The 24467-nt window shown below is 56.3% G+C and overlaps 2 protein-coding genes across 3 annotated transcripts in view; one reads left to right on the top strand and one right to left on the bottom strand.

The window, feature by feature from the left end:
• Positions 1–22955, bottom strand: part of Flrt1 (fibronectin leucine rich transmembrane protein 1) — a 67601-nt gene extending 44646 nt beyond the window's left edge. The window contains exon 1 of the mRNA XM_057780076.1: positions 22609–22955. The gene's annotated coding sequence lies outside the window, so the exon portion shown is untranslated. The remainder of the gene's footprint in view (positions 1–22608) is intronic.
• Positions 1–24467, top strand: part of Macrod1 (mono-ADP ribosylhydrolase 1) — a 136981-nt gene that overhangs the window by 82246 nt on the left and 30268 nt on the right. The window lies entirely within an intron of this gene.

Here is a 24467-nt window from a genome sequence, read left to right as displayed (position 1 = left end):
GGAAGGGCAGACAGCGGTAAAGTCAGCGCGGGAGCATCCATCTGCCCTGACAGCCAGCAATTACACCGCGTGATCGCCAGATTACTCCAAATGCATTTATTACAGGGGTTAGAAGCGGGGGACTTATTTACTGGCAAATCCATACTCATTACAAGACTCAGCCTAGCCTAGACCGAAAACAGCTCAACTGAAACAAATAATTACCAAAGTCCTTCCAGCGCGAGGCTCTCAGGTGGTTGTGTGTGGGGACGCCAGGCCCTTCCTTGAAGTGAAGGGAGGCGGCAACTGGTGGAGGAAGCCGGTTCGGCAAAAAGAAGCCGCTGTCCTGCGGTGGGGCGGGACACCCTTGAGCCTGGCTCTGCAGTGCGCATGCTTGTCAAGGTCAAGAATATGCAAATAAGTTCTAGGGCGGCGGCAACCACGCCCTGCCTAGAGGGAAAAGGGAGATTGGGAATTGTAGGGCTCCCTGGTTGGGCCTGGGACCTCACGCAAGAGTTGCATTTTTCGAGAAAAACACAGAGCGCCGCCTCCAAGTAATTGAATGAATGAGTGAACGAATGAACGAACACATGAAGAAACAAACTAACTAAATGGAAGCGCAGGCAGCCCTTGTCCCAGGTCACTGGATGGAAGAAGCCCGTTTCCATACCTGGGAATCCTGGGTATGGCTCATAGGCACGCACGTATTAGCTGTCAGGAGCCAGGCACCCCGGGAGGGTATGGACTTGGGGGATACGGGCATCACAGTGGGATCCCCAAGCCCCAAATGCTTTCTATACCTAGCTCAGGTTCTAGAATTCAAATCATTCTGAGGTCTTTTGGAGGCAGAGTCGAAATAGCTCACTCTGTGCTTGAACTATTTTTGTTGCGGAAGATGACCTTGAATTTCTTGACCCTCCTGCCTCCACCCTCCCAAGTCCTGGGGTTACAAGGGTTCCAGACTCCTACCACCACACCCAGCTATTGTAGTCTTCCGAGGAAAGACAGAGCATGCTCACTCCCATTTTACAGGTAAGGACACTGAGGCACAGACAGGGACAGGATCTGCCCCATTCCTTCAAGTGGGCTCATGTAGAACAAGCATCCACTGTGCTAGGGCCCTGGACCGTGGTGGCAGCGATCAGTGTGCGTGGGGAGCTGTCAGGTGGATTGAAATGTGGGCCCAGCCTCTGCCCGCTGGGCAGATGCTGGCACCACCACCCAAGCCTTAAATATTCATTCACTTGACAGAACACTAATTAAACAAAGTAAGGTGCATTATTACTTGATTAAATTTTTTATTGGCAGCTTAATTGGTCTGTTAGTTGCCCCTTAGGGAGATGTTTCTGCTCCACACACCCCCACCCCCGTTCGTGTAGGAGGGAGCCCCCAGCCTCCTGCACTGTCCTTTCCTGCACACAGTGACCGAGGGTCCCCAGACACATCTTCCCCTGTCTCCTGCAGCCACTGTCCCACACAGCCGGACCCACCCCTTGGCATCAAGGGTCCTTCTGTGTTGAATCAGTGGCCTGGAAAGGGGCCTCTCCAATGAAGACCCGGAGATCCTCAAAATGAGTATCCAAGACTCTAGGGATGGACAGATCCAGATCTGAGGGCACGGGCTGGAAATGTAGCTCAGTTCACAGAGGCTTGCCTAGCGCTTTCTATCTATTTATTGATTTTCTTATGTTTTGGTGTTTTGCCTACAGACAGTTGTGAGCTGCCATGTGGGTTCTGGGAATTGAACCTGGGTCCTCTGGAAGAGAAGCCGGGGTTGTTTTGTTTTGAGACAGGGTTTCACTATATAGTCTTCCCTGTCCTGGAACTCACTCTGTAGACTAAGTTGGTCTTGAACTCAAAGAGATCCACCTGCCTTTGCCTCCTGAGTGCTGGAATTAAAGGCGTGTGCCACCACTGCCTGGCAAAGACAGTGCTTTCGACCACGGGGCCATCTCTCCAGTCCCAGTTTCCTAGCATAAGACCCTTAGATTTGATCCTGAGCATACCATTAACTGGGCACAGTAATTCATGCCTATAATTGCTGTACTTTTGAGGCTGAGGATCGTTCAAGATAAGCCTTGGCTGTATAGCAAGTTTGAGGTCAACCTGGGCTACATAAGGTCTTATGTCCAAAAAATAAACAACAAAGATCAGACTTGAGGCAGAGGCAGGAGAACCTCAGTGAGTTCGAGGCCAGCCTGGTCCACAGAATGAGTTCCAGGACATTCAGGACTGTTACACAAAGAAACCCTGTTTTGGGGGTGGGGATTGTGGGGAGGCTCCTGGCTTGACTCAGCCTGGTGAGTCTAGATGACCTGACTCTCTGTGCCAGTTTTTCCATGGTCACAGCCTTGATGCTACCTGTTACCCAAGTAAGGGTGGAAGTTCCAGGCCAGGAACATAGCCCAGTGGTAGTTCTCACCTATTCTGCACAAAGTTCTAGGTTCACAGCCCCAGTACGGTGGGGAGGGCATAAGTAGTTTGTCAGGGTCCCTGATACTCAGGATTGGCCTGTAGAAAGGCCTGGGATGCCCCCACAGAGCAGGTGAGACCACCCCGCTCTGTGTAACCTCCTATCCTGAGGCAGCTCCATACACCACCCACAGAGACAGCACAACGCCCACTTGCTCAGTTATATCCCATCCCTTTCAGAATGAGCACCCAATACTTCCCAAGTTAGGGACATGGAGCTGAGACTGACAAGATGCCTCCGCACCAGGTGGCACCTTTACCAGAATCTCCCATGACCAGCAGGTGCCAGGCCACTTGTCCCTCAATCTATCCTCTGTAACAGCAGGACAGGTGAAGAGTCACAAGCTAGTTTGTCCTCTTGGTACTGGCTCCACTGTGAACCTGTTTCCCTCAGGGCAAGACAGATGCTTGTCCTTAAGCCAAGGGAAGAGAGACAGGAGAAAGGCAGGGTAAGGCAGTGGAGGGCCAAGCCAGGGAAGATCTAGAAAGCCCAGGCTAAGTGAGGCTCCTCAGCACATTTAGCAAACACTAAACCCCTCTTTGGGTAGTAGAGGCTTGGGTCCACACATAACCCTCACCTTGGCTGCACCCACCTATCTGGGCCAGGCTGAATCTGGGAGCCACCCCAATGTGAGCCCTGCCCACCCCAGCTGTCTTCTCTGCATCCTTCCAGCCTCCAGAGACTATCCAAGCCCTACTGATGACAGAGGGATCATCTGGCTGCCCCAGAAGCCGCAACTGGCAAGCAGGAGGCAGGGTAATTGGTATCGTGGGCTGCGAGTGCAGGAAATGAGTGGCCACAGCCTGCACGGAGCGGGAAGCTACTCAGTGTCACCGGCCTTATCTAGGAACAGGCTGCCCAATTACAGGACCGTGCCTGCTACACCAAGCAGCTGCCAGCTCCTCCGCTGACCCTCCCCAGTGCCCTCGCTGTATCACCAGGCTGAGGCATCTGCTGCTCCTTCCAGAGGTCTGGAGCAGCTCTCCAGGGAAGGCGTGGCCTGACGCTGCCCCCTCCCAGGTATGCAGCCACAGGTGTTCTCTGAAGCCAGCAGGAACAGGGGACCCTATCCACATGCCTGCTCAGCTCCCCGGGCAGCTGAAAGAATGGTAATAATTTTGTGCGTGGACAACAGCACTGCAGCGTCTGTCTGGGAAATGCAGTCACTGGGGGCTGCGATAGGGTGTCATATATTAGGAAAATAGGACGGTAATGGGTTTTCAACTGTACATAACGCAGCCAGCATTACAAGATTACACTGTGTGGTACTTGGTGGCTCACAGATGGCTAAGGGACGCAAGTCCCAGAAGTGCTGAGCCTAGGGTGTGGCTGACGGGAGCTGGGGAGTTTTGCGCTACAGCCCAGACTGGCAGGTGTGTGATTTAGGATTGGCTCCGTCGGTTCAAATCCTGTGATTTCTCCCATATGCGCTCTGGTTTCCACATCTGCAAAGGTGGGGTACATCCACCTGCTATGGCATTGTGAGCATTAGCTGAGCTGTACAGAACACATGCTCAGAAAACCATGGTCCCTATCCTTCCCCTGGCCTTCGTCATGCATTTCTTTTTTTTTTTTTAATTTATTTATTATGTATATAGCGTTCTGGGCACCAGATCTCATTATAGATGGGTGTGAGCCATCATGTGGTTGCTGGGAATTGAACTCAGGACCTCCGGAACAGCAGTCAGTTCTCTTAACCTCTGAGCCATCTCTCCAGCCCCGTCATGCATTTCTTTATGGTAAAATCTCCTGTGTGGACAGGAGGGCAAAGTAGAGCCCCAGAAGACCTGGCGGCTTTTGAACTTGACTTCCCAGGAGACACAAGCCCTGGGCTTTGGGTCCTGACTGTATGCGCAGCCAGATGACCTCAGGATGTCACCCCTCCCTCTTTGACTCAAAGAGCCACTGTGACCGCTCAGCTGTTCTGTCTTCTCGGCGCCATGTCACTTTCTCCCACGGGTTCTCCTTTTACCTGGGCAGGTGCGGCTGCTTCAAGCAGGAACTGTGCACACACAGGGCAGACAAGAGGAAATGCCATCCCCACAGCCTGCTTACCTATCTTAGACCGCTGTCCCAAACCCCTGAATTTAGCACCCAGCCACGCTTACCCCAAAGTCGCCCTTTTTCCTAACCTTATAAGCTAGAGACCAGCTACAGGCCCAGGATAGCTTTGGACTGATGGTATTACCTCAGTGGTCTATCCTCAGCACCACAAAAGAAAACAAATTATTTGGCATGGTTCAGAGCCCCACCCAGAGCCACCTGGAACTCAAATGCTAGAATCACACTTTGGTCGTTTATGGGTGGCTATGTTGCAACTGCCCCATGAGGTCACAGGACAGAGGTCAAGGGCTGGCCTTAGGCTGGGCTGGGCTGCTGGGTGAGGAGGAATGTCCTCCCAGAGTGTCTGCCAGCTAGAGACCAGTCAGCCCAGAGCCTCCAGTGGAGGAAACCAGGGGAGCGAGACAGTGCTGTCACCAGTCAGACCCCTTACTTCTGTGCAGTGTCCACCCCACACCATAGCACCCCACGACTGACATAGCACCCCTTCTGGGTTCTTAGCTGTCCCCGGTGAGGGCCAACCAGAGCTCTCTGGTATCACCCAGACTCTGGCCCTCTGGGGCATCGAGTGGAGTACATTAGGGACGGGACTGGCCACCCACCTGAGCCCTGAGCTGTCACCTCCAGATGGAGTACTGGGCTCTGTCTGTCCATCCTTCTGTCCCTCTCTAGTGGAGCCTCCTGTTCCCACAGCTGCTTCCAGTCCTCACAGTCTGGTGAGGACGTGGCTGTGACTCTCCACGAGAAGGGGGGACCTCCCTGTCACTCTAGCAAAGACTCAGAGCTGAGCGAGAGGAAGCAGGGAGGGACAGCGGAACTCAGGTGAGAACCCCCTGTAGGTTTGCCAGACAGCCTCAAGGACAGGGAGCAGCATGCATGGAGACCATCCACCCGGTCCCATATTGCTGTGAGGGCTGAGTTAGATTCTGGATCCCACTCTCAACTCTCTGCCAACATCCCACAGCCAGGACAAATCCGACAAATGGTGCTCCAGTCCCAGAGACACTCTGGGGACCAGAGGCCCGGGCCGGAGGTCAGACAGCAGATCCCTCATCAGAGTCCCAGAGGGCCTTGCATGCACAGCTTTTAGTAAATGCCAGCATGGCCTTGGTCCCACCCTGCTATGCCAGGCTGCCTTCGTGGCCCTGCAGGGAGAGTGACATGCTCAACGGCTGCTAGCAGGGCCAGTACTTAGAGCTGTATTCCAAGGAGGCCTGCGCATCCCCGTTCTCTCTGCCCAGGGGAAACGGAGGCAGTATGGAGGAGCCAGGCATCCAACTGGCACTCCGTCTGTGACCATCATCTGTTCATGTGTCCGTCCACATACAGATGGGTGCTGCTAGTGTAATGAGCCAGGCCTTGGAGAACAGAAGCCAGGGAGGAGGCTTGTGCAGAGCTCACTGCCTCCTGAGGGAGAAGGAGACAATAGACAGCCAAAATTTCACATGCCCAGTGCCCTCGTCCCTCCTTTCCTTTGTCCCATGGGACCAGAAGCTGCTGAGCCAGAAGCTGCTCCTCTCCCGCCCACCCAACACCTGACCTGTGCAACATGCCTGTATGTGTGTGTGGGGGGTGCCTGCTTGATGAAGGGCAGCTCCACCCACCCAGAACCCAGCTGCTTCCAGCTGGTATTTAAAGAGATGTCCCAGAGTGACTGGCACTTTTTCCACCCACCCTGCTGAGTCCCTCTCAAGGTAAATCAAAGGCAAAGCTGCCAGCTACCCTTCACACACACACACACACACACACACACACACACACACACACACTGCCCCTGAGGGTGCCTAAGCCAGGCTGGGCTCTCAGGCAAGCTCTGTGCTGGGAACAGTGAACTTTGGGGGCCAATTGAGTGCTAGCTGCTCTCAGAACACACAGGTCTGTGTGATGCTGACATTGGCCCGGGGAAGCAGGGAAGCCTCCTCGGAGGAAGGGGGTGAGTACCATAGCCAAAGTGGAAGGAAGGGTCTAGGGCATCTCATTTGTCTGATTGTTTTCCGGGGTACGGAGTCACGGCCTGGCATCGCTAAGCACACAGTCCCCCACTAAGAACATCCTCAGGTGAAGGATGACTGCTACCTCTTTTAATCAGCAATACTAGAAGCTCCCTAGAAACTGGTCGGACAATGCCACCCAAAGTGGTAGCCACACAAGGCTACCCTCTTGTGGCGGGAGGGGCAAGTTCTGTGGGGATACAAGTCAGGAACAAGAGTTCAGAGTGGCAGCGAGAGGGGTCTGGGCCTTCTCTGAGACAGAGGTGCAGTTCTCTCTCCCCAAAGAGTGTTGGACCCATTTAATACACGAGGAAACTGAGGCCTAGAAACTGGGGCTTGCACTGGTGTAGACAGGACCCACCAGCCGACTGCATCTTGCTGCATGCCTTAAGCACAAAGGAGATTAAAAGGGGTGAAGGCTGCTGACAGCATGTTCTAGGGAACCCCACCCCCACCCTGTTGCTATTTACTGGAAGCGTAGCTTGGATTTATAGAACTTGTGTTTCCAAAGAGCTCAGAGCCTCATCGCAGGCCAGCGCTTGCTGTCCTGGGGGAGGGACACATCCTGCCTTTGCAAACTTGTTAATAATCCTCCTTGTCAGGCAGTTCCTCCTCTGTCTAACCTAAATCTCTCCTGTCATGGCTTGAGCCAACTGTCTCTGCCATAGCTTAGCTTCCTGGAGCGGGCTTTGATCTGTCCTCTGCCCCCCTGGGAGACATAAAGACATCTCTGAGGAGGTAGGGTGGCCTCCTTTCCTGGCCCTGGCTAGTAGTGGGCTCCCGTCCTTGCGGGAGGACTCAGAAGGATGGAGGAGCTGGGTTTCCCTCTCCATCCACAGGTGCTACTTTTCGCCACCAGAAAGCAGGCCTCCCTTCCCAAACCTGAGCTCCCTGGAAAGCAGTTAGCCAAGACTCAGGGCCACAGAGCAGGGTGCTCCACAGAGCAGGGTGCTCGCAGAGCACCTTGCACAGGCAGAACACTGGGTATTCTGCTGGAGGGAAGCGGCTGTACCGGCAGAGGTGCACAAGGGAGACAGAGATAGGAGTATAGTCTTGTATCTGGGCTCTGTCACAGAACTCAGGTGACTTTGAACAAAACTCCTTCTCCTCTATAGGCAGGTAAGAGGCTCTGGTTGCCTTGGCCATAGGGTCACAGACCTCTGTCCCTGCGAGGCTGGAAGCAGCCAGGGCCTAGAAGCCCCAGAGCAAGGACACGAGGAGAAAATGTGGACTTCCGTCACTTCCCTAGGCGGTTGTACCTGCTAAGGATCCCACTGAGCAAGCTGCTCCATAGAGTTCCCATCTCCCTCTTGCTCCCAGCTCCAGCTCCATCCATTCAGGCCAAAGTGTTTGGGCTGCACTTAACCCTGCAGTCTTCGTCCCTCCTTGACTCCCCAGCCCAGGCCTGGGTTCCTGGCCACACTCCATGGGGGGTACATCCCTGGCCAACCTGACCCAGTGCCGCAAACACTCCAAGGAAGGCTTGGCGGAGCAGCTGCCTCCCAATCCAGACCTTTAAGAAGTGCAGGCTGTGACAACTCCCTACTCCCACCCCGTCTGCAGAGCCTGGCCTGGTTAATCTGCTTCATTAAAGGCACTAATTAATTGGCTTAATTAAAAGGGTAACCTCAAAGCCAGCAGATCTCCTTCTTGATGAGCACAAGACTGAACGAGGAAGCCAGAGCTGACTAGATGCATGGCAGCCACTCCTGGCCTACCATGCCCTCCTGGGACCATGGGCCCAGCCTTAGCTCCTGGTGCCTTGCAAGCCCACCCTGATTTACTGCAGCACTGCTCAGCTGCAGTTAGGAGCCCAGAACGGGAGCACTGTAACAGAACCCAGAACAGGCAGGCTGCAGCCAGTACTACTCAACAGGCCGGGAGGGACTGCCAGCTGTCATAGGGGAGCCGGGTTAGCCTCACTGTGCCTGTCTGGCAGGCCGCTGGGCTGAGCTGTGGCAAGCTCTTGTAGGTACTGCTGGGGTTGTGACAGGACTCCATGGGGAGCAGGGAAGGACCTCTGGATCCTGAGCTCAAATCTCAGCTCTGTCCCAGGAGCTGGAAGTCCCTGTGGCAAGCTTCCCCTCTCTCAGTTCCCCAGGGCTATCAAGTGCATCCCCCTTTCCAAGCAGATAGACCCTTCTAGGCTCAGCAGGAAACAGCTGGGATTGATTAGCCATGCCTGCTAAGGGTGCTGGTTAAGAAGTATAGGCTTGTGTACCATCCTCGTTCATCCTATTCTGCCAGGCCCAAAAAGGCTAAGCCTGCAGCCAAGTGAACTTCTCCACTGTCACAGGGAATCATTCCACAAAGACTCAGCTCAGCTTCTTTCCTCGACAGCACACACTTACAAGAGCACCAAGCCTCCCCGATCTAAAACTGAGGCTCTGAGCTGGGCACTTGTAATCCCGTTTGGAAGGTAGCGGTTGAAGGGTCAGGAGTTCAAAGCTATCCCCTGCTATGGAGGTAAAGGCCAGCCTGGGACTCCATGAAGAGAGAGACAGAAAGAGGAGGAGACCTGAGGCCATGGAGTCACTACCAGAAGCATCTTTTGCTCCAAGTCCACTCTTTCTCAGGGAGAAAAATGGGGATGTCGGGGGCTTTCTCTAAGAGCTCTGTAGTAGTATGGAGACCTTCTTCCTCCCCCAAGTGTTACCCCAACTGCAGACCCTTCCCTGACCTGGACAGCCTTCCTAATAAGTGACAGTGGCAGAGAGATTCCACACCACTGGTCCTGAGACAGTCACTCTGCCTCTCTCACGGCTCCCCAAAGGGGAGAGACTAGACCTGAACTGAGATGGAGCGGCTTACAGTATAACTCCCCTCGGGGGTGATCTGGACAGAAGGGCCTGACCCTGTCCTTGGCCCATCTAATGGACCAGTCCTGGGCAGTCTGACCCCTGCTGTGAGTGACCTGGGCCAGCTCTCTGTTGTCAGTTTGCAGCCTCTCCATGCTGAGCCCACAGCAGAGGCGCAAGGCTGCCTGTCAGACCCCGACAGATTTCGTCTCGGCACAAGCAGCTGTTCGCCATCTCGACAGCTCTGCCGCCCAGGAGAGGATCCAGCAAGGGGCCCCGCCCTGTAATGATGAGACTCAATCAGAGGCTGCCCTGGGGAGGGCGGGGCCACAGGGCGGCTGTCACCAGGGCTTCAGGCTGCCAGTGAGGAAAAGGCCATGGAGCCTCTGTACGGCTGTGGGGATAGAAGGCCCAGAGCTCAGAGGGTGGGCTGTGGGCCAGGGCCTGGCCTGGCACCTCTCCACAGGAACCTGAACCCTCAGGGTCTGAGCCAGCAGAACCTAGCATCATATGGGCTGTGGTGTACAGTCAGGAAACATCCAGTCTGCCTGGATAACGGTCAGCACCGCGTGACCCTCCTCAGCCAGGTTGGACCACAAGCCGTGTCCACACCAGGTGATCAAGAGAAGAAACACTGATCTAGTTAGAAAGAGGAAGGGCCAGGACCAGAATCCAGGCACTGGGTAGTCACTACTGCCACACTGAAGGATACAGAAGACACCTGTCCACCCAGGCCCATGGACATCAGGCACACAGCGCAGAATCCTGTACTGAGTTTGTGCAGCTGCCCATCAGAGGTCTGAACACATTCAGAAGGGCCAAGCGGAGCGCTAGACACGGACGCCAGATCTGGATCCCCAATCAGTCTTCTTAGTAACTAAGTACTCAGGTCCCTGCTGTGGACAGTCTCCACCCACCTCCTGAGAAGGAAGAGAGGGGGCAGGGCCAGGGTGGGGATGGGGCCCCAGAACCTGCACTTGTCTGCCCAAGAGTCCAACTTCCCACCTTCAAAAAGAGCCCTAGAAGGAGCAGCCCTCACATCTACCGTCAGCATAAGAGGCTGCTCATTATTCGTATCAATACCATTAGGAATGTATAAGCTGGCATCCAGACTGGGCAGACTGAGAGCGATCCACGGCCCAAGCACCTTGGCGAACAGAGACACGATCTCTTCCCTCAGAGTGTGGGGTCTTCTGGGGAAGAGACAGGGGCCTGCAGGGAGAGAGCTAGGGCACAGTTCAGCCAGGCCATAGTCCTTCCTATAGAGGACTTCACCCATGGCTCTCATGCCAGGATCAGCACTCATTTCATCATGGGGAAGGCAAACTGGTTTGCAGTCTGCCACATGCAAGGCCCCTAAGCTGTCTGTCTGCTCCCATGAGTCCCATACTTCTCTGGCATCAGCCTGCCCACATTCTAGCCTGCAGGCCTTGGGAGTCTTAGGCCAGCCCCTGGCTACACAGTGAGTTCTGGGGGTCCTTCCAAGAGGAGGCCTCCCCTGGAGGAGACTTAGCCCTCAATCCGCCCTAGCCTCCCTGGGACGCCACCATTCCCTCCATCCTCCACCCAGTGCCTCACTCACAAAGTTCAGACACGATACCATGACCCCAAAGGCCCACATTCAGAGAGGGGGCAGCTCGAGAGGGACCCAGGCCGGGCGGTGGTGGCGCACGCCTTTAAACCCAGCACTAGGGGGGCAGAGGCAGGCGGATCTCTGTGAGTTCGAGGCCAGCCCTGGCTACACAGAGAAACCCTATCTCAAAAAAAAAAAAAAAAAAAAGGGACACAGGTTCAAGCTCCAGCCCTGGGGTACTAAACTTAGCATGTCTCGGTTTTCTTATCCCTAAATGAGCAGAGGAGATGTGTCAACTGTCAGAGTTACTTTGGGGGGGGGATCAGAAAAAACAACAAAATGCCTTCCGGAACTGCACAGGACGCAGCACCCTTTCATAGCAGCAAAGCCTCCCCTTGCCTCACTGCCACAGTTATTGCTGTCATCACCATTTCATCCTCCATATTGCTCCCATCCCCACCCCTGCCAAGACTAGGCTCTGCCTCCATGGCCAGATCTGGGTCCCTGCCTGGTTACACAGACCACACCCATCCCAGACCCAGGGCAGATCCAGGACAGGAGGTCCCCAGCCTCCACAGATAAGGGCTCCTATCCTGTTGACCTCTTGGGTCAGGGCCGGGGCAACATGCTGGCACAAAGGCTGAGCTGTCTGTGCCTCTGGCCTGGCAGCTGCCCATGGCCAGCCCTTCAGCCACAAAGAGCCCTTTGAGCAGCTGCTGGCGGGAGCAGTGCTCTCCTTGAAGGCCCCCGGCTCTCACAAGCCCTGTCTGTCTGGAAGCCCATCGGCCAGAGAGGCAGCTGCCGTGGGGGCAGGGTCTAGGCCCTGCCCTGCTCCTGGCACATTGTTGCCCTAGCATCCTCCACTTCATCCTAGGATGCCCAGGCAAAGCAGGCAGCAGACCTGACCGGGGCTTGCTCTCCGGCTTGCAGGACAGGACTTGAACTCTGCTATGAATCAATAACCACAGGCCTCCTCCACACAGGCACAGGAAGTTGCTGCTGAGTTGGGGCTCTGCCTTCCTGCTTTCTTTCCCATTCTTGGTCTCAGTTTTCCCACCTGTAAAATGGAGCTTCCAAACATACTCGGCCACTTCAAAGACTAAAAAGACCCCCCACTCCACACCCCACGCAGGCGACTGAAGTAGCAAGATCTTAGAGAGCGGCAGCCCAGCTGCGACCCCGCCAGGGACACCGCTGCAGAAGGTAAAACGGTACAAGAAAGGGCCCCAAGGCAGAGACCTGGCTTGCCCCATACTACATTAGCATGCCGGGTGACTGAACCCCTCACGTGGTCTCAGGTTTCTCCTCTTATGAAATGGGTTAATGGGGTATGGTGGCTCATACCTAAAATTCAAGTATTCGAAACAGGAAGATTGCCATGAACTCTAGGCCACTGGGCTACAGCACAAACTCCAGGTCAGCCTAGACCCTGCCTCCAAACAACAAAGCAGGGCGACGGCACCTGTGAAGTAAGCCCAGCGACCTGAGTTCAATCCTGGACCCAGAGAGCCAGCGCCATGGAGCTGTCTTCTGAGCTCCACGTACATTCCATGGTGTGTGTGGAATTAAAACTTAGCCAAGTGGTAGTGGATCACGCCTTTAGCCCCAGCACTTGGGAGACAGAGGCAGGTGGATCTCTGTGAGTTTGAGGTCAGCCTGCTCTACAGAGTGAGTTCCAAGACAGCCACGGCTACATAGAGAAACACTGTCCCAAAAAAACCATATAAAATAATAATAGTAATAACCATAATAATAAACTAAAGGGAGCAGTCTATGGATGAGCTAATGAACGTCAGATTCAGTGCCACGGGAGCCAGAGGAGGGGAAAGGAAGAGGGGACTGAGAAAAGACCTGCCAAAGTGCTGGAGGGAAGGGCAGGAAATCTAACTTCTCACGGATCAGTCAGGTAGGGCTTCTTGCAGGAGGTGTCCTGTGTGGCTGGCTGTGGCGGGGAGCACACACTTGAAGACTGGTGGGTGACAGCCATACTGGAGGGGAGATGCAGAAAGGAGGTAAGACCATGGAGTCAGCCAGGGCCAGGCTGGGCAGGCCTGAAAGGCCAGGCTCAAGGTCTTGGATTCAATTCCAGAGGAAGTAGGGAGCTACTAATGGTCTCAGAGGCAGCAAGTGACTGGATTGAATTAGACATTTTAAAAACACCTGGCTGGGCTATGCCTGAGAGGACGAGAAGGGGCAGGGATGAGCAGCAGGCTGCAGGGCACCCAGGCCTTGCTGACACTGCTACCAGGGCACTGTCACACCTAGTACAGGGGACACTGTGAGCCTGGCTGCACCCATCTGTGTGCAGTCATCTCTGTGAGTCTGTTTCCCCAGCTGTCAAAAAGGGAGGGCTGGCTGGGCAGTGGTGGCGCACAGCTTTAATCCCAGCACTCGGAGGCAGAGGCAGGTAGATCTCTGTGAGTTCGAGGCCATTGGTCTACAGAGTTCCAGGACAGGCACCAGAGCTACAGAGAAACCATCTCGAAATACAAAAAAACAAAGAAAACACCAGGGGGGGGGGCATGGGTGGCTGCTTCCATAGATGCCAGCTTGGTTTGTTTTCTTGTGATTTGATTTTGAGGTAATGGAGATAGAACCCAGGGCCTCTCCCAATCAAACACTACACCACTGATCCCACCGTCCCCCTACCCCAGCCTGACAGTAAGCTGCAAACTAGAAAGTTCTGCAGGATACAGCCTTGTCCTGGGCTTCCTCCCTGTGGCAGGAGTGCAGAGAAGAAGGAAAGGTGTGCCTTTGGGGACAGGGTCAGGAGCCATGCTGAGGGGAATGACTCATACCCCACACACACACCTGGATGCTGTGCCTTGGTTTCACAGATGCTAGATTAGGTGAGATGGGGTGCATGGCCCACAGAGCCCCTGCGGCTCACAGGAAGTGCTCAGCAAGGCCAGCACAACTACTATTGCCTTGTTAGTTTTTCCCACCACTCGCAGAGGGGTGCCTGAATTTTGGTCCTCAAGGATGCAAGGATCTACACAGTCATCTGGTTGTGAGGTCCCCTGTGACTCTGCTCCAGAGACCCTGGTCCGTCCCCTCAGAAGCCAATAGGGCTGCCACTGTCCAGCCCCTATGTCTGATCCCCAAGAGAGGCAGGATGACGTTCCCAGAAGCCCCAAACGCCACAGCTGTGGATTAGCTTGCATCAGTGAGGGCCCTCATGCCATTAGCGCTCCAAAGATTCAGCTGTGCCCGCCCAGCTGCACCTCAGTGGACCCTTGCTCCCCTCCTCTGGAACTAGGTCCTCAAGAGATCCGGAAGCCAGAGTGAGTGTGGTGCTTCCCCATGAGAGCTGCCCAGCAACCCAGCTTGGGCTGCAGAAACTGGCGGAGTAAATAATGACATTTCCCCCTCTTCTCGCTCTTCGCCCCTTTCCCTTCCACAAATAAATTATCAACATGCCCAGGTCCCGGCGGAGCGGAGCATATCGCAGGGAACAATGAAAAAGCTTTTAATAGGATTCCAGGAGCTGCAGCCACTCGCTCACCACCCTAATGGAGATTGCTCTGTGACCGCAGGCCACCGGCGCCCTCCCAGGACCCTTGCTGCCCAGCTCCTCCCTAGGGCATCAGTAGTGGCACAGCCCAGCTGAGCCACCTGCTGACGTCACAGGCCAGCGATGTCCTCAGCAGAGTGAACATGCCTCCTGCCTTGGTCCCACGCCTGTTCTTCTCCCATGATCACACCTCAGGCTATCCCATCTAGCAGTGATGCCTTTGCCTGTTCTGCCGCCACAGTCCTCTCCTTTGTGGGGCTAAAAGTGTGTCAAATGACAACACTGCCCATGAGGGCACACAGTGAGGACTCACCTGACCAGGGCAGACACAGGACTCAGTTTCCAAAGGAGATTGCCTTTGTTTTGGGCATGTGACCCACTATAGGAGGCACAGGTCTGTCAAGCGGGAGAGAAGGCATTGGGCCTGGCTCCACCCATTTTTGTGCCATCACCTCTGAGTCTGTTTCCTCGGCTGTCAAAAAGGGAGGGGCGGCTGGGTGGTGGTGGCGCACAGCTTTAATCCCAGTACTGGGGAGGCAGAAGCAGGCGAATCTCTGTGAGTTCAAGGCCAGCCTGGTCTACAGAGCTAGTTCCAGGACAGCCGGGCTGTTACACAGAGAAACCCTGTCTTGAGAAAAGAAAAAAAAAAGGAGAGAAGAGAGAGACCCTCAACACTGTACCCTCAGTGTGTGCCTCAGTCTCCCCACCTGTCTTTGTAAAGGACCCAGACGGAGACCAAGTACTCCTGAGAAACAAAACTGTTATCTCTGTGCCTCTTTGTGGCCTTGTGCTTTACTGTTTGTGCCTTAACTTACCGCAGGAGACTATCTATCATTCCATCCGTATTGAAGGGGAATTGAGAGCATGTGCTGTGAGGTGTCACACACTGGCTGTGTGACCTTGGTCTGGTCACTTTCTCTGCTGAGCCTTGGTTTTCTCCTCTGTAAAATGGAACAGTTGTGACGCTTGGTGAGGGTCTGGACTCTTTGGAGTCTCTCAGTGTGGTGCTTTGGGGGTTACACAAGCATACAGTAAGCCCTCGGGACGGCAACTTGCCAGGACCCAGCGCTGAGGAGAGACCTGGTCTGACCCCAGGGAGCCATCCTCAGCAAAAGGTGACACATGAGGACCACATTCTGCATCCCACACACTGGCTCTGCCCCCTGCCATGTCCTCAGGGGCCTCCTCTCTAGGGAGTTACCGATACCTGCCTCTCCATCCTCTTCATCGTGACTGAGTCCCAGCCCTCTGGGTGCCAGGCTCCAGGAGCTCAGCAAATGCCCCACGGCTTTACCTACTGGGGATAGTGGGGTGTTGTGGAGAGAAGAGGCTAATTCCCTGGAGCCCTAGGGGGGTTAGTGTCCTGCACTGCACCCAGAATGGTCTGATCTCAGTTCAGGAGACTCACCAATAGGCCTACAACATACAGTCTTTGCACTGACCCCAAATGTGTGCCTGGTTGTCCCATTTCATTGGTGTGGAGACTGAGGCACAGAGATAGGAAGTAGGGTATCCAGGGCACTCAGCTGTCTGATAACAGGCAGGATTCACACCCAAGACCCAGCACTGTGACTCCATTCCCTGGCTGTGGCAGTGGATCCTTCCACGTAGCCTTGGACAATGCTTGTTTTCGCTCGTCTCGGTCTCTCTTCCCAGTAGGGAGCAAGCAGAAGCTTGTTAGGTGTGTCCTAGAGGTTGAGTGTGGTACTGCCCAGGCCCTCACTGACCCAAGGGGTTGTCTGAGGTCAGAGTCACAGAGCTGATGGTGGCAACAGGGTCCCTGGAGGAATCGTCCGATTGCAGTGGGGGAACTAAGACTGAGAGTGTGGGGGGGGCGGGGTGTGGGGGGGCGAGGTGTGGGGGGGCGGGGTGTGGGGGGGCGGGGTGTGGGGGGGCGGGGTGGGGGGGGGGCGTCTTCTGCCTCCCTGTGACGCTCACTGTCCTGTGGGCACAAAGCCCTGCCCACCGCCCACTGCCTGCCCTCTCCTCTCTGCAGTCTCTCAGGCTGTTTCAAGGGCCCCCCTCTGGCATCTCAACCCCAGTCCAGGCAGGACAGTGACCAGGGTAGCAGAGTAAGGACCAGGGACAGCAGCTACCTACACCTAAGAGAGTGAGGCAGTTCACACCTCAGAGCTGGTTCAGGCCGGCTCAGGGAAAACAGAGAGGTGCACGCCTGTGTGTGCAAGAGAGTGCGTGTACAGGCAAGCGTGAGCGTTCAAGAAACGTGAGCGTAGGCGCACCTGTCTTGTGCTGATCTGGCCTTGGAGCTGGGGCTTCACCAGACTCCAACCAACAGCCACTGGCCTGAGAAAAGGAGCAAAGGAGGGAGGGTCCCCACTACCCCCAACACCCCCAGAGCAGTGGCTATGGACCACTGCATCCGACCCTTTACTTTAACTAGACCAGGCAACTCCAGGAGTTCAGCTACACTCCCATGATCCTCTGCAACCTGCGATACCCCTGGGGTAGGCTGTTCACCTACCCAAAGTCACATTTCCTAAATCCAAACTAGGTCTCCCATATTTGACCAGAGGCAACCTACCGCTAGACAGATCCCCACATGTGACCTAGGACCCAAGGCCCTGTGTCCTTTGGGCAGGTCAGCCTGGTGGCCTGCTCTGAACTCACCACCGGAAGGTTGGACCTTCTACTGACCATCACACACAGAGCCCTAAGATGACCATAATCCAACAGCCTTGCATAGAACCCTGAGAGCCAGCACTGAACGTGACACCCAGGACCCTAACCTGTGCCCTATCTCACCTTTGTACCCTGAGGTCACCGGAGCCTCACCCTCCTTCCTCTGCTCCTCCAGGCATCCCTTGAATCCTGGCGCCAGTACCCTGCAGCAGTTTCTGAGACGTTTTTTCTGAGCGGCACTTGTGGGGGAGGGGAGACGCGTGGAGGGGCTGTGGGGGACAGGTTTTACAAGAGCAATTTGCTTCTGTAGATAAAAGCTGTTTCCTCTGAAGTCATCCCCCTTTCTCTTCTCTACTTCCCTTGCTCTTGTGAGCGATCCCTCCTTTTCTTTTTTCTTTTTCTTTACAGTTTTCTAAATCTGTTGTAAACTGGTGCCAACGATTAATTCAGGCAGAAGGAGGGAAAAGGGAAAAAAATACCGCCACAGGAGCAGCCTCTCCAGCCACCCAGGCAGGAGCAGCCAGAGGGCTAGTGCTTCGCGACCCCGGCCTCAGTCCTGAGCCCTCCCACCTCCCTGCCCCTCACCCAGAGCCTGACGCTTCCGTGCTCTGCCTGGGAGGCAGTGTCCCCTAGTGGTTAGCTGAGCCCTGCACAGCTGAGGCCTGGTACCTCAGAAAACATCCTCTCTGCTGCCTTCTCCCTTGGCCTGCACCCCAACCCTGCTTCCCGGTCTAGCTCCCCTTCCTAGAATCTTCTTTATCACTAACTGCCTTAACTCCATATCATGGCTACTTGTCATGTATAAGCCCAGCAAGTCCAGCAGCTGAAGCCCCGAACGGACCAGCCTGGGTACCCTCCAGAGAGGAAGGTCAAGGCAAGTCCTCAGCTCCAGTCCCCATGCAACACCTGAGGTCACCTGCCACGGGATCTCAAGGCAGCCCTGCCCTTTTGCCCCGATGTTTCTCTTCCTGTCCTTCCTCGTGATCCTAATTCACCCTTCCTGCCCTCCCTCGGATCCATCCTCCCCAGAAGCCACCTCCACACAAGCCTTCCAGGTGGGAGGGGGGTGACTGAGGTCTGGCCTCACACTTGGCTACCGGCTAGCCCAGAGGCACTGGACTTTGTTATCATTATTGTTTTGAGACAGGGGCTCCCTGTGTAGTCCTGGCTGACCTTGAACTATGTAAGTCTGTCTGCTGCCTGGAATTTTCTGAAATCCTACTGACTCAACCTCCTGAGCACTAGGATAGAACGTGTGCCACAGTGCCCGCCTCAGGACTGCCTTTTCGGTTTGTTTTTGTTTGATTTTAGAAGAGTCTCGCTAAGTAGCTCTAGCTGTCCTGAAACTAGCTATGTAGACCAGGCTGGCCTCCAGCTTACAGAGATCTCCCTGCCTCTGCCTCCTAAGTGCTGGGACAAGGCTGCTTCTGCTCTGGACTCTTGTCCCAGGGCCCAAGGCTACGCCTGGCTAGTTTCAATTCTCCAAAGTAAGAGAACAAATGAATAAATAAATGATCTAGAAAGAAGGGAATAAGAACTGAGGAACAGAGGTATCTTAGTCTCAACCTCCCTTCCCCTGGGACATCTCCAAAGTCCTCTCCCATGCTCACTACCTCGGCCTCTGTGGAGTGAGGACACAGCACACACAAACCCCACAGTGGGAGCCCCAGAGCCAGGGCTGTGGAGAATCCAGCAAATATATTCCACAAAGCAAGTGGAAGCCCCAGAACCCTGACATCATCTGCAGTGACTTACCCTGGGGAGCAGCTAGGCTCTGGGGGCCACGGGCCAGTGGCAGTAAACAGAATCTACCCAGCACACAGGCAAACACAGACCTGCACAGGGACCGCCATCCAAGACCCTCTGTAGTCCAACCGCCGCCAGGGAACGCCAGACCAGCCGAGGGTAGCGGGTACGGTAGAGGTGCTGTTCCCTGCTTTGTCCACCCTGACCAACCAGTCTGCCTCTCTCCCAAGCCCTCAACAGTGCAGGTGACCCCACCCTATAACAAACAACAGAATGCAGCTGCCCAGGCCCAGAGCAGAGCCAATCTGGGTTGTAGGGGAAGATACGCCCGGACATAGACACATAGGGTGTCAGGCCTCAAGGGCAACAGCCAGGGCAGAGGCTCCTACTTCCCACACCCTTCCAGAACCCTGTTCTCTCCCTGCCATCCAGGGAGGCCTTAGGACCCTCAGGCATGCCTACACCTTCACATAGCACAGCTCATGAGGGGCATGAACTTGAAACCTCTCCCGTTGCTGTTGGATCTTCCCATAGTTACTGGGACTAGGAGGTACTAGAGGAGGAAGCCCGGCAGGATAGCAAGGGGCATTGGTGACCGTGGTGGTGACGTAGTAGTCCTGCCTGCTTCCACAAGGCCTAAAGAAGCTAGCTGTAAGTACAGGCCCACAGCAAAGGAAGGAGCAGACGACAGGGGACCCACGCTACGAGGCATGAACTCTGCTGGAGACCTGCAAATCTTACCTCATGGTAGGTGCCCAGAACAGGCTCTGCCACTGCCCACTCCCCAGATGAGGGAACCCAGGCCCACAAAAGTCAGTCTAGCTAAAGGCCAGCTGGAGAGGCGAAGGCGTCCTCCCCAGGAACCACCTAGGTCCTTAGGACCCTGAGCCAGCTTCCCAGTGTTCCAGGAACATAATCACCTGGTATGACAAGATGTTTGATGTCATTTCCAGATCCTGGGATGAGCCAGCCCAGCAGGACACCTCCTGGCACACCCCCTGGCAAGCCCTTTCTCCAAGATCAGGCCACTTCACAGTCCTGACTGAGGTGCTGAGAGTCAGCTAGGGAAGGGATGGCCAACAGGTGCCCAGACCCTAAGGCGCATTCAGCAAAGCCCTGCCCAGCTCCCTACCACTATGGCTGGCTGTGTGCCACGACCTACACAGAAGGTGGCAATGCCCAGCTATCCCCAGAGGCCTGGTCATCCCATTCCCCTGCACCAAAGCATCTGCCTTTGTTTTGTTTTGTCATTTCCCAGAGAGGGTTTCTCTGGGTAGCCCTGGCTGTCCTAGGGCTTGCTCTATAGACCAGGGTGGCCTCGAATTCAGAGATTCCCCTGTCTCTGCCTCTCAAGTGCTGGGATTAAAGGCGTGCGCTACCATGCCTGGCTAAGCCTCTACTTCTTGATTTCTACCACAACACTAGGCATCTGCAGGCTGGCAGCCAGCTGAAGGCCTGCTCCTCCATCTCTTAGATGCCTGAGGAGTCAGGCCCACCTAGGACTCCCGTCCCTACCTCTAACTATACCCTAACATCACTTTGCCAGTCTTTTCTGTGTGCTGTCTTCCCCTGCGCTCCCATTCTCAGAGTCATGGTGCCCATCCCTCCTCACAAGTCACGGCTATACCCTCCTTGACAGGCAGATTCCTAGAAGGGAGACTGCGGGCCTGGACACACACATAGCAAGTAGCATAGGCTTCAGTCTGCATAGAGCTGAGTCTCCAGGCCAAAACCCTGCCTGTACAGCCCAGACGGCAGGAAAAATGATGAAGAGGTAGCCCTCCTGCTTCTACTCCCTCCTTTTTAAACATCCTGAGTGGATCTCTCAGGGGCTTCCATGGGACTCCGAGGGAGACATGGTTGCTAAGGGCCAGTATATAACTGGATGGAGGAATCTAACCGCTTAACCTCCCAAGATCTCTACCGATGCTTGCCCTGCCCTTACAGACAGACCCCGACCCCAAGAGCAAGACCATTCAAGACTTACAGCAGATGGGTTCACATTTTACAAAGTAGTCCCTGTCCCCCAACTAAGGCCCAGGAGGCAGTTATAGCAGGCCATTTGTAACAGGAAAAAAACCTGAGGCACAAGAGGTCGAAGAACTTGCAACCAATGTATTGTAGAGTATGGATGCATTGACCCCAGTAGCTACATGGACTCAGCCTAGGTGAAGTCAGGCCCACCATCATCTGCGTGTGGGCTGCAGAGCATAGCCTGCCCGGCTTTCACTCCGTAGGGGAGGTTCTGCCTGTAATCTTTCTGAGAACCGAGGTGGGGATGTGCATACCTAGTTTCTCCACACACACACACACACACACACACACACACACACACACACACACACTAAAAAAGCAAGCCAGTCTCACCTCGCTCCTGGCTTATAACCCCTTTAACCTCATCTCCTCCTGCCCCTCAGACCTTCCAGGGACCCTCACAGCCAGCCCAGCTAGGCAGCATCTGGTCCCAGGCACTGGCCCTGGCAGGCTGGGCCATTTCCATTTTAAACCTTAGGAGGAAGCCCTGAGCAGTCGCCCACGGCAGGCACCAGCTGACAGGTGATGTTTGTGCCTCTCCTCCTGGGGCTGGCAGGAAGACACGCAGTTGGCTTTCAACTCTAGAAACCCGAGCCTGGAGCCCCTGTGTGCAGTCGCCTTCCCCGGTGTTGGCAGGGAGGGGAGCCCCAGCCCACATCCCTCTGCCAGGAGCTTCAGGGGTCGTGGATCCTGCTTTGCGTACACCCCCTCTCCCACCCAAACAGCTTCCCCCAACTCCTAAGCTACCTAGGGGTGGTAAAGGGTGGGGCTGATCTCCACCCTCCAAAGGATGCAAGGGCGAAGATGAGGCAAGACTGGACCTTGTCACCCCTCACCTCTGTTCCCGTGTCTTAGCTTTATTTATTCACATCAGACCTCTCACTTGAGCCTCCGGGGCCTGGCATACCCCAGTTGAGCTGTGTTCTCTCTTAACCACACGCCGGGGAGGGCCTAGAAGCCCTCCCGGGGGCCCCAGGAAGCCTGGGGCAGCTCCCTGATGTCGCCGCTTCACAACTTTGTCCTCCTCTGAGAGCTCTGATCTACCACGGCTCCCTACAGCTGGGCAACAACGCTCCCCAGCCTTCCGCCCCTGGGCCTCGGATCCCCACGAGGAGGGGCGTGCTCGCGGTCTGTTGCTTCCTTGTCTACAGAGCTTGGGGGTGGGGGACCCTATGCGCGCCCCCAGCCCGTTAGTCCCTCCGTTCCACCTTTGCAGCCGCCAGGTGCACAGCCTCAGCCCCCGCCGGCACCAGGCTGCCAGTCCACAGCGCGCGCAGGGAGGGAAGTTGGAGGCTGCCTATGCCCCCCTTGAAGTCGTTTTAAAAATAAAACCTCGCTCTAACCGTGACTCACGCGGCTAGTGGGGACGGGAACGCGGCGCCGGGGCCGGCCGGCTGCCCTCGCCGCACGCGCCCCTCACCCTCTTTTTCCCGGGTGCGGGGCAGGAGATGGGACTGACCTGCTCAGCCCGGCGCCCCCCACGGGCCCGGCCGCCAGCCCCCGGGCGCAGCCAGAGCTCGGCTCTGGGCTGCAAGCAAGCCCCCGCCCTTTCCAGCCTCCGCTCCGGGGAGCGGAGCCGCGGGCCGCGAACCCCGCGCCTCCCCGCGGCGGGGCCAGCACCACCCGCGCTGGGCTGTCGACTCCCGACCCCTTTACACCACGAACCCCAAAGGCTGCACGTCTCCCGCCACACCGGACCGACTCGGGCGGCGCGATCCGGCCCGATGCGTGCAGCGCGGCCCCCGCCCCGCGCGCCCCAGCGCCCCGTCCCGACCCCCGGCCCGCGCAGCTTGCCTTACCTGAGCAGCGGTCGGGGAGGCGGGTCTCCTCGGGAAACTTTGCGGCGACGGCTGGAGCCTCAGGGGTTATTCCAAGGAGCGGGCGGGAGCCCCAGCCGGAGGGCACCCAGGGGGGCCTGGGAGAGGAGCCCCCGGTGCGCGACGGAGCTCTGTGGCGGGCCCGGGGCGCGGGGCGCGCGGCGGCGCATCTGCCCGGCGGAGCGGCGGGAGGAGTGCGCGGGGTGGCGCCGGGCGGCGGGGTGCGTGTACGGGTGCGCTCGGCTGGGCGAGGGCAGCGGCGGCGGCGGCGAGCAGGGCGCGGGGAAGCAGGCTGTGCGGCCGCCTCTCCCCTCGCGGCGGCGGCGGCGGCGGGGCTGTGCGTGCAGCGCGGAGCGGGGAGGGCGGGAGCGGAGAGGGAGGCGGCGGGCGGGGAGGAGGCGGCGGGGGCGGGGGCGCCGCGCTGCGCACTGGCCGGCGGGACCCGGCGCGGGAGGCTGCGCCGCCGCGCGGGGACTCTGGCCCAGCCCGGGAGAAACGGCGTCCGCGCGTTCTCCTCCTCCTAGCCTCCGCTAAAATGTCTGGGGTGGGGGGCGGGGGAAGACAAGTTGGGGAGCTGGTTCCCCCCCCCGCAGGGACCAGGGGGAGGGAGGATCCCAACACCAATCTCCAGGGCGGGAGGGAGGGTGGCTAGAAAAAAACGGGGTTCTGGTTCAGGTGCCTCCTCCCCGTACATCGATCCTCTCAGCACCCACTCATTCATCTATCCATATTCATTCATTCTGCTGTCCGCTCGAGCATTCATTCACAAACAGAACCCACCGCCTACTCTGCTTGCCCATGTAACCCCGTTCCTCGCTATCAGGTGCCCCTTCCGGACTCAGACCCAGCGGGCTTGCAGCCCCTCCTGCACAGGCCCTCTCTAAACCCTTTGCTTTTCTCTGAGCAGGACCCCACTCTGATAGTAGGAGGGCTGGTTGGGTCAGATGCCAGCCCCCCTCTTCCCCTCCCCAAAGACTGACCTTCGAACAACTTAGGTAATCTCTTTAAACCTGAGTATAAAATGCGAGTGTTAGCCACTGGACTCCCGGAGGGTTGAGGAGACCTGCAACTGTAAGGTGGTTGGGGGCGGAACTGACACGCATTGGGATCTCAGAGAAAGTTGTTGTGGGTGTCCTGGGGGCCAAAGTGGTGGATGAACCAGAGAGTTATTTAGCAGGGAAAATCGCCAGATGTAGCAACGGGTAACTCTAGCATTCCTCACTGCACACCTCACCTACCTGGTGCGGACCTTATCACCTTGTGACAGAATTGGGTGGTCCTTCCAGACTTAGTTTTTACCTTTGGTGCTGCTAAGCTACTTCGAGCGAGTCCCTAACTCTGCTTAGACCACGTGTGAGTTTCCGCACAGCTCCCAGGCCCGTCCCTGTACCTCCTTATAGCCTGTCTAGGACTCCTGCCAGCAGACCCACTCAAAGGTCTACCCCACCATCCCAACTCTAGAACCTTCCACAAGTCCAACGCAGCCTGCACTCCGCATTGTTGCCTTCCAAGGCTTCCCAGGCCACCTTCCTCAGGATGTCCACTATCACCCGTGAGGGAGGGTTTGATATCTGCCTCCCTGCTCTCCTTATCCTCTTCCCAGAGCTGCCAGGGGCCTGCTGGAGAGCTGCGGCCTCTGACCCTCTCGCAGCTGCAGCAGCAGCAGCAGCAGCAGCACTGCCTTTGCCCTTCCCACCCCTCCTCTTCACCTCCCAGCTCCCCTTCCTCCTTCCCTGGATTTGTACTCAATTCACTGAGCAGCTATTTTCCTTCCCAATTTTTATTTATCGCCCAAACAGCATTAAACCAACAATAAAGGAGGGAAAATCACCCACAATGCC

This window comes from Chionomys nivalis, chromosome 8, assembly GCF_950005125.1.
Source record: "Chionomys nivalis chromosome 8, mChiNiv1.1, whole genome shotgun sequence".
In the NCBI taxonomy this organism is placed as follows: domain Eukaryota; kingdom Metazoa; phylum Chordata; class Mammalia; order Rodentia; family Cricetidae; genus Chionomys; species Chionomys nivalis.
The sequence above is the reverse complement of the archived record's forward strand: the minus strand, read 5'-3'. Positions and strand labels throughout refer to the sequence as shown.